Source organism: Leptodactylus fuscus, chromosome 2, assembly GCF_031893055.1.
Source record: "Leptodactylus fuscus isolate aLepFus1 chromosome 2, aLepFus1.hap2, whole genome shotgun sequence".
Classification (NCBI taxonomy): domain Eukaryota; kingdom Metazoa; phylum Chordata; class Amphibia; order Anura; family Leptodactylidae; genus Leptodactylus; species Leptodactylus fuscus.
In genome coordinates this window covers 204478284-204495812 of record NC_134266.1, presented here as the reverse complement: position 1 = coordinate 204495812, position 17529 = coordinate 204478284, and positions in this window count along the sequence as shown.

Below are 17529 nucleotides of genomic sequence, written 5' to 3'. Positions count from 1 at the left end.
TTATTGGAGCAAAAAAGGCGCCAGGGAAGGTGGGAGTGGAATCGAGTAATGGCGCACTTTACCACGCGGTGTTCGATTCGATACAAACATGCCGAACAGCCTAATATCCGATCGAACATGAGTTCGATAGAACACTGTTCGCTCATCTCTAATAATAAGAGTAGGTGTTCGATCGAATACTACGGTATTCGAAATACTCGTACTCAATCGAACACTACTAGCTGTTCAAAGTTTAAGGTTCGATGCAGAACCAGCGTTGATTGGCAGAATGCTATACATTCTGCCAATCAATGCTGGTTCTTCTCTTACCTTTCCAAAGTCTTCTCTGCGCTGCGTCCCCGCGTCTTCTTCCGGGTGGAATTCACTCTGCCTAGGCATCCGGCCTAGGCAGAGCCACCTGCGCATGCGCGGGCATGCACGCGCATACACAGTCGGCTCTGCTCTGGCATCGGGCCTGGGCAGAGCCGACTGCGCGTGCGCGTGCATGCCCAGGCATGCACAGTCAGCTCTGCCTAGGCCGGATGCCTAGGCAGAGTGAATTCCAACCGGAAGAAGACGTGGTGACCCTGCACTGGGAGAAGACTTCAAGCAGAATCCAGCCCGACCACCACTCGTGGACTTGGTAAGTATGATTTTATTGAATTTTGCGTACCCCTGAAACGAGCATTTGCCCCCATAGACTATAATGGGGTTTGAAATCCGTTCAAACAGTCGAACAGTGTGCGGCTGTTCGAATCGGATTTCGAACCTCGGACATTTTAATGTTCGCTCATCTATAATAATAATAATAATAATAATAATAATAATAATAATAATAATAATAATAATACCAATACATATTAAAATGCATAATATGTAACAGATCAGTATGTCTTTTGTAGAATGAGGAGAACACACAAACTCCTTGCAGATGTTGTTCCTGGTGGGATTCAAACCCAGGGCTCCAGCGCTGCAAGGCTGCAGTGCTAACCACTGAGCCACTGTGCTGCCCCCTACCCTATTTGTATTCTATGTTTGTTCACCACCCTTTGGATGGTGCCCAGGAGGAGCTGCAACTGACAGATCATCATCTTTTTTCAACTTACAGGTGCCAGTCCTTTGTACACTTTTAACCTTGATCTTAGGTTCACATACTATTGTATACTGTGGACAACATTTACTAATAGACAGTGAAAACGGCACACTACGACTGAGGCTAGATGATTAATCTGGTGTGTCTTTATATTGACTATCCTTAGTTTATACCACCTCTTAGCTGACTTTATTACAAAATTTGTCAACCCTTTTTGGTGCATTTTTTGCATGTTGTGGTGAATTTACGTCACATTGCCTTTTTATGAGAGGCTACACAGAAATATCTAGTGTGTCAATGTTTTTTAGCTCCAACTAGTTGCACCACATTGTACCAAAGATGTGCCATGCATGTCAGTGTCTACTCATAACCACAATAGTAAATCTATGTCACTGTATTTTTCTGGATGCCGTAGCATAGAATAGCTTAATCATATACAGTAATGTACTCTATTTTATACTGCAAATTATAACTGGTATATTTTGTGAGATTTACATAATGTATACACTGCACATGTTCTGCTTACAACTTTATATTTATATTTTACAACTATTAAATCCTATTCCTTCATTTAAACTTAAAGTGAAGTAGTTGGTAGACACCAGCTCTTAGGGCTAGTTCACATGGGGCAAGAGGGGGTGGATTTTGGTGCAGAATCCACCTCAAAATCCGCTCCCTCATAATAGAGGTCTATGCAGACCACTAGTAAGCTACCATTTCTTGAGGTGGATGCCGCGTCAGAAATCGCTGCGGCGCGTCCGCATCAAGACAATCCCTTCGTACTAGGCCCATTCGTTTTGGCCTACTCCGGAACAGGAAGCCGCGACTGTCGGAAGCCGTGACAGTCGCGGCTAGCCTAGGCAGGCGCATTTTGGTTCTGATTCTGACGCGCTTCCCGAATCAAAATCAGGACCAAAATACATCATCAGTAGCCCCGTGTGAACTAGCCCTTAGGTGTCTCTGGCTGATCTAGTGGCTCATTCCCTGTGTATCAGCTAACTGGTCTGAAATGTAAGGAGTACAGTTATTTCCTAACATACTTAGAAGGGCAGCAACATTTCAATACAATATCACAACATCCTTGTAAATCTGCAGTTAACAATGCCAAGACTTTGTGATAGCATATTGCGAAAAGCTCACATATCTAGATGTGTCCAGCAAAGGGGAAAGACAAGGGAGGAAACATATTTAGCCTGTTGAAAATATTATCCAGTATGGTTAGTAAGTTCTTGATGGATAAGCTTTGATAAAGTGTATATTTAAGACTCCCTTTCCTGTTTTCAACAAGTTATTGAGGCTCAAAGAATTTCTGTCCTTTCATCTGCCAATTAGCAGAAATACCAGATTTTCGAGACTCTGAAGAATTCAGGGCAGTTTATCTTAGACTTTCAAGTGTAGGTTCTTGTATTGTATTTAAGTATTTTTGCTTACTCCCTACAGGTGGGTTTAGAAAGAGGTGAAAAAGCCTGTAATTTTTTATTCTGTTTATCCTTCAAAATGCTTGACAAGCTAGGGACCAGCAGTTTGTGAACTTGGTGAATTGTTACGAAAGATCGTAGAGAGGTAGCGAATGTTTGATCACTGGCAAGGCTTGATGTTGTAGCCATTGCTTACTCTAAGCTGTGTGCTTAGGAAAAGAAAAAGTTAAAACAAAATTTAATATTCAGAATCACATTCTACAGCTTAGAGTCAGTTGCGGTTGTAAACCTCAAGTTTAGGGTTATTGTGCAGAGTACATAGTCTGTTAGGTTGGGATGTATACAGTACTAGGGTCTTAAAACTTCTGTTTATTAGTTATACTCTTAAGGAATAGAGATGAGCGAACAGTGTTCTATCGAACACATGTTCGATCGGATATCAGGGTGTTCGCCATGTTCGAATCGAATTGAACACCGCGTGGTAAAGTGCGCCAAAATTCGATTCCCCTCCCACCTTCCCTGGCGCCTTTTTTGCACCAATAACAGCGCAGGGGAGGTGGGACAGGAACTACGACACCGGGGGCATTGAAAAAAATTGGAAAAAGTCATTGGCTGCCGAAATCAGGTGACCTCCATTTTAGACGAATAGTGGATTTCAAATCCGGGTCATATGAGAATGTGAACTTTGTGACTATGAGACAGGGATAGCTGTACAGGCAGGGATAGCTAGGGATAACCTTTATTTAGGGGGGAATGTTATTAAAAATAACTTTTTGGGGCTCTATCGGGTGTGTAATTGTGATTTTTGTGAGATAAACTTTTTCCCATAGGGATGCATTGGCCAGCGCTGATTGGCCGAATTCCGTACTCTGGCCAATCAGTGCTGGCCAATGCATTCTATTGGCGTGATGAAGCAGTGCTGAATGTGTGTGTTTAGCTCAACTACACCGGTGGAGTAGTTGAGCTAAGCACACAGATTCAGCTCTGCTTCAATCAGCGCTGGCCAATGCATTCTATTAGCTTGATGAAGCAGAGTGTGCACATCAGAGCCGAGGGTGCGCTTGAACCCTTGTGCAGCCTCGGCTCTGCTACATCAGAGCCGAGGGTGCGCTTGAACCCTTGTGCACCCTCGGCTCTGCTACATCAGAGCCAAGGGTGCGCTGGAACCCTTGTGCACACTCTGCTTCACCAAGCTAATAGAATGCATTGGCCAGCGCTGATTGAAGCAGAGCTGAATCTGTGTGCTTAGCTCAACTACTCCACCGGTGTAGTTGAGCTAAACACACACATTCAGCACTGCTTCATCACGCCAACAGAATGCATTGGCCAGCACTGATTGGCCAGAGTATGGAATTTGGCCAATCAGCGCTGGCTCTGCTGGAGGAGGCGGAGTCTAAGGTCGGACCTGAATGGAGACTGGTGTGGAGCGATCTTAGACTCCGCCTCCTCCAGCAGAGCCAGCGCTGATTGGTCGAGTTCCGTACTCTGGCCAATCAGCACTGGCCAATGCATTTCTATGGGGAAAAGTTAGCTTGCGAAAATCGCAAACTGACAGGGATTTCCATGAAATAAAGTGACTTTTATGCCCCCAGACATGCTTCCCCTGCTGTCCCAGTGTCATTCCAGGGTGTTGGTATCATTTCCTGGGGTGTCATAGTGGACTTGGTGACCCTCCAGACACGAATTTGGGTTTCCCCCTTAACGAGTTTATGTTCCCCATAGACTATAATGGGGTTCGAAACCCATTCGAACACTCGAACAGTGAGCGGCTGTTCGAATCGAATTTCGAACCTTGAACATTTTAGTGTTCGCTCATCTCTACTAAGGAACCTTTAATATGAACATATTTGGGGCTTTGCTGTCTTACGGTTATATGAGCAGAAAAATAATGCTGTGATAGCTCATAGTATCATAAAGTAATGAGGCTGTAAGGTCAGTTCACAGGAGCCAGTCAGGCAAGGAAATACAGGTGACACATGATTCATATTTTACAGCCTGAATATATTCATTTGAAAGGATCCTACAGATAACTGAGAGAGACAAAAATAAAATATAGTTGTTGTTTTTTTTTGTGTGTAAACTAAAACATTGTTGCAGCTTTTTATGTGACGCTAAAATAGAAACCGACTCCAAAATCACCAGGTTTTCAGTGCCATTTTTGCTCATCTTTAAAAAAAAAAAAAAATATATATATATATATATATATATATATATATATATATATATATATATTTTTTTTTTTTTTTTTAATTTTTTTTTTTTTTTGGAAGGGGCGACATGTTTTTAGCCTGTTTTTGCCAATCAGTTCTGGTTTTTTTCCACCCTTGAGTTTGACACATTTTCATTGCTGAATTTTAGAAAAAACTTAATGAAAAAGCCTAAAAATGATGGTCCAAATAATAGTAACTGAATAAATCTATATTGAACTAAGCAATGAGAATAAGAAAAATTCAAAGCTTAGTTCTACATTAGGATTTCCCCAGTAAATTGGAAACCCAGATACTGCTCTTGTATCTTTACATATGACAAATCCATTGCAGAATTTTCTGTGCCTAAACAATTATCCCGTACTTGGGTTTGATTCTACAACATGAGCATAAATATTTCAAACCCTATCAAAATTAATGGGATATATTTCTAGTCACACAAATTTCTGCAATAGAATCAGTCGTGTGAGAACATAGCTTTAGAAAAAATATCGGAAGCTTTGACTTCATATTTTACACAGTACTATTTGTTAATATACCAAAATATGTTAGTATATTTAGTCTTAAATTTGGAGAATTATTGGGAATGGACTATATGTTGCCTATGCATTGTCCAGGCTAGCAGTGTGGAGATGTTGCTGGTGGAGGAGACTCAAGATGTTGGCTACTCACTCCTTCTTTTGTTTCTTAATGGCCCTAGGGAAGCACAGTGATGACAGAGTTGCACTTGGGTAATGTTAGGGTCCCCCGGGGCATTCTCTGTTGTTGGTCTCTTGCGTGTTGAGATTTCAAGGTGCCATTGATGTTTGGTGTGAATGAAACCCAGGAGACACAGTGACAGTTGAACATGTGTTGCTTGCACCAGTTTACTTAGTAGTTTTTTGGGTTTTTATTTACAGTCTTAGGGTAATACTAAAGTACAATTCACTTACACAAAGCAGTATTGGGGGGCGGGGCCTGACCGCGTAGCATGGTAGACGCGAGTCACTAGAGCTCCGTGATACCGGGGACTTTGAGCGGTCGTCTTGCCTTACCTGGAGGTGAACATGGGCAAATCTGGCAGGGATAAGCAGGGGGAAGCTCCGAGCACCCCTAGGATGCCCAAACATCAGGTGGACTTGCAGCGTTTTATTAGAAAGAAGGCCGGGACTTCTCCTCACACTCTCCCTAAGATGGCGCCGGAGTCTAAGCCGGAAGTGGACTCAGAGGACGACTCTGAAGTTGGAAGCATAACGGGAGGTGAGCTTTCTGATGCAAATACCACGCAACTCACACGGAAATTTTTTCTTAAAACTTTGGAAAAAGCAATTACTAATGCGATGTCACCAGTTTTAGCTGAACTGGCGGATATTTCCTCTGAGATTAAAGCTACTTCTCATAGAGTTCAGGCTCTTGAGGAGTCTTACTCGTCCATTAGAGAGCATGCTGGGGCGGTGTCAGACCATCTCCAACAACAGGAAGAGCTACTTGATCGCTCCTTGCTACTAATAGAAGATCAGGAGAATAGAAACCGCAGGCGCAATCTCCGTTTGAAAGGGGTCCCTGAATCTTACTCCCCAGAGGACTTGCCCAAAATGGCGAACAGCATTTTCACAGATCTGTTGGGCCAGGAACGTGCAGCTCAGGTGACCATAGAACGCATACATAGATCGCTTCGGCCTAAGCCCAGACAAGGGGACCCTCCCCGTGACATAATATGCGGTCTCCTCTCCTTCAGAGACACACACGCCATCCTTACTGCGGCTAAAGCTAAAGACCAAATTTTGCTTGAGGGCGTTGAAATTTTTCTGTACCGAGACATTGCCCCCTCCATATTGGCAAAGAGGAGATTGCTCAAGCCTTAACTAGATGAACTGAGAGCAAGGAATATACAGTATGCATGGTTATACCCTTTTGGACTGGCTATTTTATGTGGCGGACGACGTATTGTTGTCCATACTTCACGGGACTTACCAGCTGTATGGTCATATTTGGATATATCACCCCTGGAAATCCCCTCTTGGCTACCCTCTCAGAATTTGGATCCGATACCACTACTGCCACCTCTCTCGCATGGGCCTGGTGCTAATAAATTCAAGTCACCCAAATCTCGGAAGAGCCTTCTCAGAGACTAAAGAATTTACCTGAATATGCCCTGGACTTCCCTGGTTGTTATCTGTTCATGGACCTACCGGTAACTTTACATTGTGCTCACTGCCTATCTCTTGAGCAAGAGTCTGGCCCCTGTTTCGTTTTTTCTCTTTTAGCCTTATCTAGTTGTGTATCTTTTTAGTTGGATGCTGGGACATTTCCTTTTATACCATAATTACCTCGTGTTGGCTTTGGACTCATCCTTTATCGCACCATGATGTTTAGTGTGACCGGTACAACAATACTCTGCCAGTGCTCTTTAGATTTCCCGAACTTCGTTCAGTTGTTAACTGTCTATGTTCCTCCTACAGGTATTTCACTTGCTAATTTTTTTCTTTATAGGACGACCCTTAGGGTCCCATTCCGATCAGGAAAAACCCCGTTCCATCAGTCTACTAGTTTAGTATTTGGTTACTTCTTGACTAGTTCTAGTTGTGTAGGTACTGCATACTCTTATATTCTTTTACTACCTGATAGTTACGAGATACCCTCTAGGGTTCTTTGTGTAGAAGGCATCCACACCCTATTTGGTACGTGTCTTGTTTATACTCTTTATAGATATCCTCTTACATCTAGCCTACCTTACCACTATGGCTTCTGTAACCCCCCCCTCTCTTACTATCTCATCCTTTAATGTAAAGGGGTTAAACTCTCCAAATAAGCGCCATTGGGTAATGTCCCTTTCAAAAAAGTTTAATGCGGATATTTTGTTACTCCAAGAAACCCATTTTAGAACAGACAGGATTCCTAAGCCTTATAAAACTATATATGATCGATGGTACTACTCAACTCACCCGACGTCCTCTTCCAAAGGCGTTGCCATCGCCATTAAAAGGACGCTCCCGTTTATTATCACCCAACAGTATGCTGATGTAGAAGGGAGAGCCATTTTTGTTAAAGGTCGCATTTCTAACCGACCACTAACTATAGCCTCACTCTATGCCCCTAACCATGGTCAGCTCTCTTGGTTAATACAGATCCTGAAATCTCTGGCTCAGTTTGCAGAGGGCGAAATTTTGATCGGCGGGGATCTTAATGTCTTGTTAGATCCCCTCTTAGACTCCTCCTCACAAAAATCTGCGCTTTCCCAGAAGGCTATTAGAAGACTACACCTTGCTTTGCAGGAATTGAATCTAATAGACTCCTGGAGACTGGTAAATCCAACTGTGAAAGATTATACTTTTTTTCAATGCCACATAATTCACACCAACGCTTGGATTATATTTTATGCTCCAAGTCGTTGGCTAATAATATTACCAAGTCCCAAATTGGCGTTATTAGTGTTTCGGACCATGCGCCAGTCTCTACCACCTTTGCACTTCCAGACCTGACCCCTAGAGAGTGGACCTGGCGCCTTAATGAACAATTACTTGATAGTCTTGAGTTTAGAGAGCATATAGGTAAGGAATTGTCTGCTTATTTCCTGTTGAATGTGTCACCGGAAGTATCTCCGGCATTAGTTTGGGAGGCTCACAAGCCTGTTATACGAGGCCTCTTTATTTCAAAAGCTTCAGCCCTGAAGAAGGAGAAACAAAAAATGATTGACTCCCTGATGGCTCAGATTGCCACCCTTGAGCGACTGCAGAAACGTAATGCCCTTTTATCTGCCCACTCGGATCTGTTGCTACTTAGAGAAAAGTTGAAAAATTTGTTGAATGCTTCCTCAGCTAAGGCTTTCTTACACTCTAAAGCCCGTATTTACGCTCATGGAAATAAGGGGGGTAAAATTATGACCGCAATGCTGAGAAAGGAGAGAGCAAGAGCACATATAGCAGCAATTAAGAAAACAGATGGCTCTCTGACTTATGACACTTCTGAAATTGCAAAAGAGTTTAGAGATTATTACTCCTCTCTCTATAACCTAAAGCAACAGGATACTAACCTTCATGGTCCAGTTAGGACTACGGAGGATACGTTACGAATTCGAGAGTTCCTTCACTCTCTTAAACTGCCTTCTGTTACAGAAGAGATGAGTGACTCTTTGCTTCGACCAATCACAGAATCTGAAATACAAGAGGTTTTATCTAGTTTTCCTAGTGGTAAGAGCCCTGGCCCTGATGGGCTGCCCTCCCTTTACTACAAAACTTTTCAGTCTCAGCTAGTTCCTCATCTTACTTCTTTTTGTGATTCTTTGTTGAAAGGCTCATCTATGGTGCGGCAGTCGCAGGAGGCACATATTACTTTGATTCACAAAGAGGGCAAAGACCCGACGCAATGCTGCAATTATAGACCTATATCATTGCTGAATTGTGATTTGAAAGTCTGGGCTAAGGTTCTCGCTATGAGACTGAGAGATATAGTTCCCTCTTTAGTACATGAGGAGCAGGTCGGTTTTGTGAAAGGCAGAGAGGGTAAAGAAAACACGCATAAATTGCTACATGTTATTGCATTGGCAAAAAAATTGAATAGCCCATTACTTCTATTTAGTGTAGACGCCGAGAAGGCATTCGACCGTGTAAGTTGGAACTATATGTCGGAAACTTTACTAGCTTTTGGTATTCCACCTCCTTTTGTTAGAGCTGTTCTCTCTCTCTATGCCCAACCTCATGCTCGGATTAAGATTAATGGTTCCTTTTCAGGCTGCTTTGATATATCCAACGGGACCAGACAGGGGTGCCCTCTCTCCCCTACCCTATTTGTCCTCTCCCTGGAGACTTTCCTCCAGGCAGTGAGACAAAATCCAAATATTTCAGGTTTCCAATTTGCGGATAAATCAATACACATGATGGCTTATGCAGACGACGTGTTGTTCCTGCTGTCTGACCCCGTAACGTCTCTGCCGGAACTTCAATCTCTTATAGTTACTTATGGCTCCCTTTCCAATTATAAAATTAATGACACGAAATCGGAAATTCTCAATGTGTCTATACCACCTTCCCAGATTAAAGTTTTGCAAAGCTCAACACCCTACCAGTGGAAAACTAAGTCCTTGAAATATCTTGGTGTACATTTGCCCTCTGATATTGAGGATGTTTTCTCGCTAAACTATGTTCCCTTGCTCTCTGAACTCAAGTCACTGCTGAAGGATTATAATCTTCCATATTTGTCCTGGTTAGGCAGGAAAAATCTCTTGCAAGTTTATATTGTCCCAAAAATGTTATATGTATTGCAGATGTTACCCATTTTTGTACCTCGATCTTATTTTCACCAAACTCGACGGCTTTTCTCGGCCTTTCTCTGGAACCACAGACCTCCTAGGTTACCATATAGACTTCTTGTTAAACGAAGACAAAACGGTGGAATTGCTCTACCAGACCTACAAATCTGTTATGAGGCTATTCAGCTCTCCCGCTGGATGTAGTATGCTCTCCCTCATAAGATTTCTTTAGTCACGGTCTTGGCACAAAGCCTCTTTGATGACTTTTATTTCAAACCTCTTTGGTTCCCCACACCTTCTTACTGTCGTGGAGACCTAAATTTGTTATTAAAGGGCCCGTGCGAGGTTTGGCTTAAACATAAAGAACGTTTGGCTCCAACACCCTCCCCAATTTTGCCTGCAGACCTCATTCCGTTCCTTCCGCTGTTAACCCATAACGCGCCGTTACTCAGTGGTTCCATCTGGAATGTTTTGAAAGAAGTTAGACTTAAGGATTTAATTGAGGACGGCTTACCTATTTCTCAAACACAGCTTCATGCATTAGCTCCTTCTGTCAAGCCTCACTTCCTCCATTACGCGCAATTTTATAGTGTTATTAAGAAACTGCTATCAATTGCCAACCCATGTCGTAAGCTTACAGCTTTTGAGAAGGGTCTACTTGCAAAATTACCGTCCCAACGAAAGGTCTCATGCTGTAAACGAATGCTTGCGGATTATGCTGACATTGACAAACCCCCTTATGTCTCTGCTTGGGAGAAAGAATTGGCCTTGACCTTTTCTGAGGAAGATGTAGATTTTATCTTGAAACGTAGTTTTGGACAATCTAGGTGTGTGCGCTTACAGGAACTCCACTATAAAGTTTTAACTAGGTGGTATCGCACGCCGGATTGGCTCTTTAGACATGGCCTTAAAGATTCTAATAAGTGTTGGCGCTGTAATTCTGAAGTAGGCACGATGTTACACATCTGGTGGTCGTGTGATCTAATTGAACCATTTTGGAGAGAGATATCAGACTTTATTAACAGACTTTTCAAAACATCACAGGTGCTTTTCCCGGATCAAGTCTTTCTCACGGGCCCTGCAGGTTCTTTGAGCCCACATAAACGAGAGCTGTGGTTCCACTTGATTGGCGCAGCAAAGTCGCTGATTCCCTTACACTGGTTAAGTTCTTCCCCCCCAACCTTTCAGGCATGGCTGGAGAAATCACACCAAATTGCTCGTTTCGAGGAGTTAGTGAGTTGGAAAGATAGATCTCACGATCGCTATGTCAAGGTTTGGAAGAAGTGGTGGAACTTGGTATCGTGATTCCTTCTGGGATTTCTTCCTTTTGGGAATCAGGTCCTCTTTTCTTGCTTCTTCACTCCTTTCTTTGTTGCCCCCCCCCCCCCGCCGCCGCTTGCCTTCTTATGCTCGCATTTGAAGTTTTTCAGGTAGTTACTTAATACTTATACAGAATGACCTACACAACTGTATGTTCTTTTGACATAATGTGTTTTATTATACTCAACTTATTTGTTGGATTTCGTTTACTTGTTTTATTTGAATTTTCAAAGAAATCATTGGTGTTTGTATCTTTGACTGATTACACCTAATGTCACTGTACTTTCTTGTGTATAAATATAAATAAAGAATAAATAAAAAAAAACAAAGCAGTATTGGCACTGTTGGGCACTCTACACACTGTAACAGAGGTGGCATCTGCCCTACACTTCCTCCTTTAGTCCTCTAACCCTTTCCACTGTGGTGATCTGGGGCGATCCCTGGATCTTGGTTTTTTCTCTCTGCTATAGGGGAACTATTGGGCATGTTTTGGCCAGGAATCTCAAATTTCTTCACTTATGTAGCATTAATGTTCAGTTACCAAGAAGGTAATTTTTTGCAGTCTGTTGGCATGAACCTGCCTGTCATGGTCAAACTGCCACTACCTAATATTGAGGTGTTGTCTCACAATCTACTGTCCACAACTGCAACTGGCTCACAACTAACTGAAAGAAGCCCAAATGCTAGCTAAAGGCTTGGGGCTGCCTAGCAATAGTGAACACTACTCTTAACACCACTCACTTTCTAGAAAGGCACTTCTTTTTACACAACAGCATAGGAATGACTAAATAACTCTTTAAAGACCATCATAAACTCAAAAAGTGCAAAAACCAGTATAAAACAGTACAAAACATCACAAAGTATGTTATATATCAATAAAACAAATACAATATTTTTCAACTACCAGACTCTGGCATGTGAGTAAGCAGTGAAGTAGCTTAAGCCCTATGAGCTCAGGAATCATACTTTTGTACCTGGGCTCCTGTTACTCTGTAGTATTCCTTAAAATATATGGGTCTCAACAAAAGAAGGTAAACTCTCCCATAATGATTGACTTCACTAGTACAAGCACCCGTCTGGCCTTTCCAATGCTTTCATTTCCCTTCTTACAGACATTCCATTGATTGTAAGGGAAGTATTTTGCCGCAAATGCACTAAATTTGAGCTGACGCCCCCCCCCCCCCATCCACCCACCAACTTGGCAAATTTATTGACATGTTCCAGGACAGTACTAGCCTTCCTGACATTATTCCTTCTACTCTTTCTGTTACCCAGCTCTCTGCTTGTCCATCCTGAACCTCCATAATTTAGGTAGGGCGAATCAATTAACTATCTAGTTATCATATATATATATATATATATATATATATATATATATATATATATATGTATAAGGAAAATTTTGTTTTTGTACCGTGTTAGCATCATCGCACATCGCCATACAATTAGAGAACAAAGACTGGACCTTCCTGTGTCAAAACATTTCTGCAATGAAGATCATGATTTCACCAATGACATGAAAATTTAGATTTTAAGAGGGAATTTTAAATCATGGAAAGAGCGATGGATTTACGAGTACAAGTGCATGACCTTATTTAACAATCTGGAGAATGGAATGAACCTTTCACATGGGTTCATGTCAGCCTACAGAAATCACTGAACTTAGACAGCCATAAAGATAACCTGGGAACTATGGAATTGTTTACATGTATATACTAATAAACCTCTTCCCTTATCCCTCCTAAAATTCTATCCTTATGTGTCCTGTTGTACATAAATATGCAGCCTTCAGAAATTGTTTTTAGTTATAGCTGAAGAAGAAGCTGGGAGCTTCGAAACGTTATATTCTGTCATCATTATGAGTTAGCCATTAAAAAAGGTATCACCTACTGAAGACTTTCAAGTTTTTTGTTTTTTTTTATATAAATGTATGCACTCATACCTTTCTTATAGCCTTGGTAAATACATGTATAGTAGCAAAGTTTAACTTACATTCTTAATTGCGCACAAACTAATCCTTGATAAATTTCTATTTTTGTTCTAAAATCTAAATAACTCCTTTTATCAGCAGGAATGTCATGTGAGACGAGTCTGGAAACTGAGGGGAAATAAAACTTATGCCAGCAGACACAGGCTGTTTTATGTTATGCTTTAGGCAGAATGAAGGCTGCCATATGTTTGCAGAATCTTCCACGATTGCTAAGGGAAAAATAACAAATAGATTTTTTTAAAAATAAACAAAGATTATTCTATAAGAATTTTTCTATACGTCTAATTTTTTATTAAAACTGCTGGATTACTTTTTTATGGTAAGCTGTATCATGAATAGGGCCAGAAATAATGTCAGTAAAACTGTGCCACATAACCCACATGACTGTTACAATAGAGATAATAGCAAAGTGTAAACTTTTCAAAATGAATTTAATCTCAGATTTGTCCCCAAGATTTGTTTCAGTCAAAGTAAATTCTTTCTGAGTCAAAAGTGGATCTTCGAAAATGTCATCTATGTATGGTGCTCAAAAAATAATTATAATTTTTTGGGGAGTGGCAACAGGTTTGGTATTATAATTTTCAAGAAAAAATTGTGGTAGTGTAGTGTACCTGAATATATATATATATATATATATATATATATATATATATATATATATATATATATATATTAGCTTTAAAAAAATATCTAAAAATATCTTTTCTTTTTGGGGAAGATCCCTATCACAGTTTGTACACACAGTGGTATAAGAAGTCACAATGACTTTTACAAGTTGTAAAAACTGTAGCACTCCTTAATGTGACTGATGGATCACATTAGTGAGAGCCATCTCTGAATTTGCTCTCTGACAGCACTTTCCACCTCCCTTAACTGCCCCCTTGACTTCAATCGTGCCAGCGGCCTTCCTGTGATTGGTCATCTGAATTTGGTGCTAGAGTACTTGCTTTTGTCCCAAATTCAAATGGTTAAAATGCCAATTCATAAGAGGGCCACAGAGGCAGAAGGCTCCACTTTGAGTTTTTTAACTACTGCTACCAATGTTTTTACTATCCCTGTACTGTGGCAGAATAATGTCACAATACAGGGATAGGTCATAGTGGGACCACAGATACTATTATCAGCAATGGTATTGCTATCACTGAAGAGCCTTAGCCCCAGTCACTGAGCCATTGACAGTGAAAGGAGGCAACCTCTACATCTAGAGGAGAACAAATTTCATCAGCAACATATACAGTCCTATGAAAAAGTTTGGGCACCCCTATTAATCTTAATCATTTTTAGTTCTAAATATTTTGGTGTTTGCAGCAGCCATTTCAGTTTGATATATCTAATAACTGATGGACACAGTAATATTTCAGGATTGAAATGAGGTTTATTGTACTAACAGAAAATGTGCAATATGCATTAAACCAAAATTTGACCGGTGCAAAAGTATGGGCACCCTTATCATTTTATTGATTTGAATACTCCTAACTACTTTTTACTGACTTACTGAAGCACAAAATTGTTTTTGTAACCTCACTGAGCTTTGAACTTCATAGCCAGATCTATCCAATCATGAGAAAAGGTATTTAAGGTGGCCAATTGCAAGTTGTTCTCCTATTTGAATCTCCTCTGAAGAGTGGCATCATGGGCTACTCAAAACAACTCTCAAATGATCTGAAAACAAAGATTGTTCAACATAGTTGTTCAGGGGAAGGATACAAAAAGTTGTCTCAGAGATTGAACCTGTCAGTTTCCACTGTGAGGAACATAGTAAGGAAATGGAAGACCACAGGGACAGTTCTTGTTAAGCCCAGAAGTGGCAGGCCAAGAAAAATATCAGAAAGGCAGAGAAGAAGAATGGTGAGAACAGTCAAGGACAATCCACAGACCACCTCCAAAGAGCTGCAGCATCATCTTGCTGCAGATGGTGTCACTGTGCATCAGTCAGCAATACAGCGCACTTTGCACAAGGATAAGCTGTATGGGAGAGTGATGAGAAAGAAGCCGTTTCTGCACGTACGCCACAAATAGAGTTGCCTGAGGTATGCAAAAGCACATTTGGAGAAGCCAACTTCATTTTGGAAACAAAGATTGAGTTGTTTGGTTATAAAAAAAGGCGTTATGCATGGCGTCCAAAAAGAAACAGCATTCCAAGAAAAACACATGCTACCCACTGTAAAATTTGGTGGAGGTTCCATCATGCTTTGGGGCTGTGTGGCCAATGCCGGCATCGGGAATCTTGTTAAAGTTGAGAGTCGCATGGATTCCACTCAGTATCAGCAGATTCTTGAGAATGATGTTCAAGAATCAGTGACGAAGTTGAAGTTACGCCGGGGATGGATATTTCAGCAAGACAATGATCCAAAACACCGCTCCAAATCCTCAGGCATTCATGCAGTGGAACAATTACAATGTTCTGGAATGGCCATCCCAGTCCCCAGACCTGAATATCATTGAACATCTGTGGGATGATTTGAAGCGGGCTGTCCATGCTCGGCGACCATCTAACTTAACTGAACTTGAATTGTTTTGTAAAGAAGAATGGTCCAAAATACCTTCATCCAGGATCCAGGAACTGATTAAAAGCTACAGGAAGCGACTAGAGGCTGTTATCTTTGCAAAAGGAGGATCTACTAAATATTAATGTCACTTTTCTGTTGAGGTGCCCATACTTTTGCACTGGTCAAATTTTGGTTTATTGCATAGTGCACATTTTCTGTTAGTACAATAAACCTCATTTCAATCCTAAAATAGTACTGTGTCCATCAGTTATTAGATATATCAAACTGAAATGGCTGCTGCAAACACCAAAATATTTAGAACTAAAAATGATTAAGATTAATAGGGATGCCCAAACTTTTTCATAGGACTGTATGAGGATTCTTTACTATAAGAGCTGGGAAACTATAGCACTCATGCCACAGGATGTGATGGTAGATTCATTGAGCAAGTTCAAAGAGGGCCTGGATGCCTTTCTTGAACAGAAAGCTATTATAGGTTATGGATTTTAGATTTTGGTAAGATCAAGTTGATCCAGGGTTTTATGCTGACTGCCAGACTGAGGTTAGGAAGGATTTTTTTCCCCTTGGCATTGGGCAATTGACATAAGCCTCCTGTTTTTTTTTGTTTTTTTTTGCCTTCTTCTGGATAAACACTGTAGTGTTATAGGTTGGACTTGATGGGCCTGTGTCTTCATCCATTCTTATATACTATGTAACTATAATCGATCTATTCAAATGGCCAAAATGCCTATTCATAGCAGAACCTCTGCCACTGATAGCTGCGGCAGCTCTTTTATGATCTTTTTGCTTATGTGTTTTAACAACTACCACCATTGCTTGTATTACTAACACTGTACTCCTTTCTTACCTCTAGACTTCTATATGAACTATAGCCTGAAGATGGTTCTGAGTAGTGAAGTGAACTGTTTAGCAGACTGGAGAGTAGCTAACAGAAGCATTTTCCTCTGATAAGATATACAGTATAGCAACATTTCTTATATTAACCTGAACTATTATTTGCAACAAACATTGAAGTTACTTTATAATGGTTAAATCCTCACCTGCACTACTTTTATGACTTGTTTAATAGATTATTGGCAGTATAGAATAAGTTGTCATGGGACAATCCCTTTAAATCTTCATATACTGTAATTGTTGAAAGAAATGTCATTGTTATGCTGTGACTATACTATATTTTACTGTTATATCATATCATACTTTTCATGTTGTTTTAGTAAAGGTTTATTTGTGCTTGTCATTTATTATTATAGAACTCTTATCATATAAATCATTGTGTGAAGTTTATAATCATGTAATGTATGAAAAAACATTGTTATCTTTTAAATCTGAATGCTAGATATAGCTGCTTATGCTTGAAACTGCTATAATGTTAAATGATAACATGGCGCCTGTATCCAAGATGGGTGCAAGAAAAACAAATGCTTGGCTTGCTGCCACAAGACAGCTCCCCAAGGTCACCACCTCAAGGTCACCACGCAGAAGCGGGACCAGCTGGCTATATATGGTACTGCATAAACTTTTTCTGTTTGATTGAGATATACCATACCAATCAGGAATGAATATGAAAACTTATGTTGTTGTTGTTGTTGTTGTTGTTGTTGTATCACTTCCTTTCTCTGATACTATTTAACTCTGTGTTCTCAATAAAAAGTGCATCAGCACACATTCTTTGGTTGAGAGAAGAATGAATACCAACACATAGAGTGGTGTGATTTCTTGACCGCCGGCCCTCAGCCTTGTTAATTAGGATGATGACAGTTACCCAAGATTATTGGTCAATTAGTC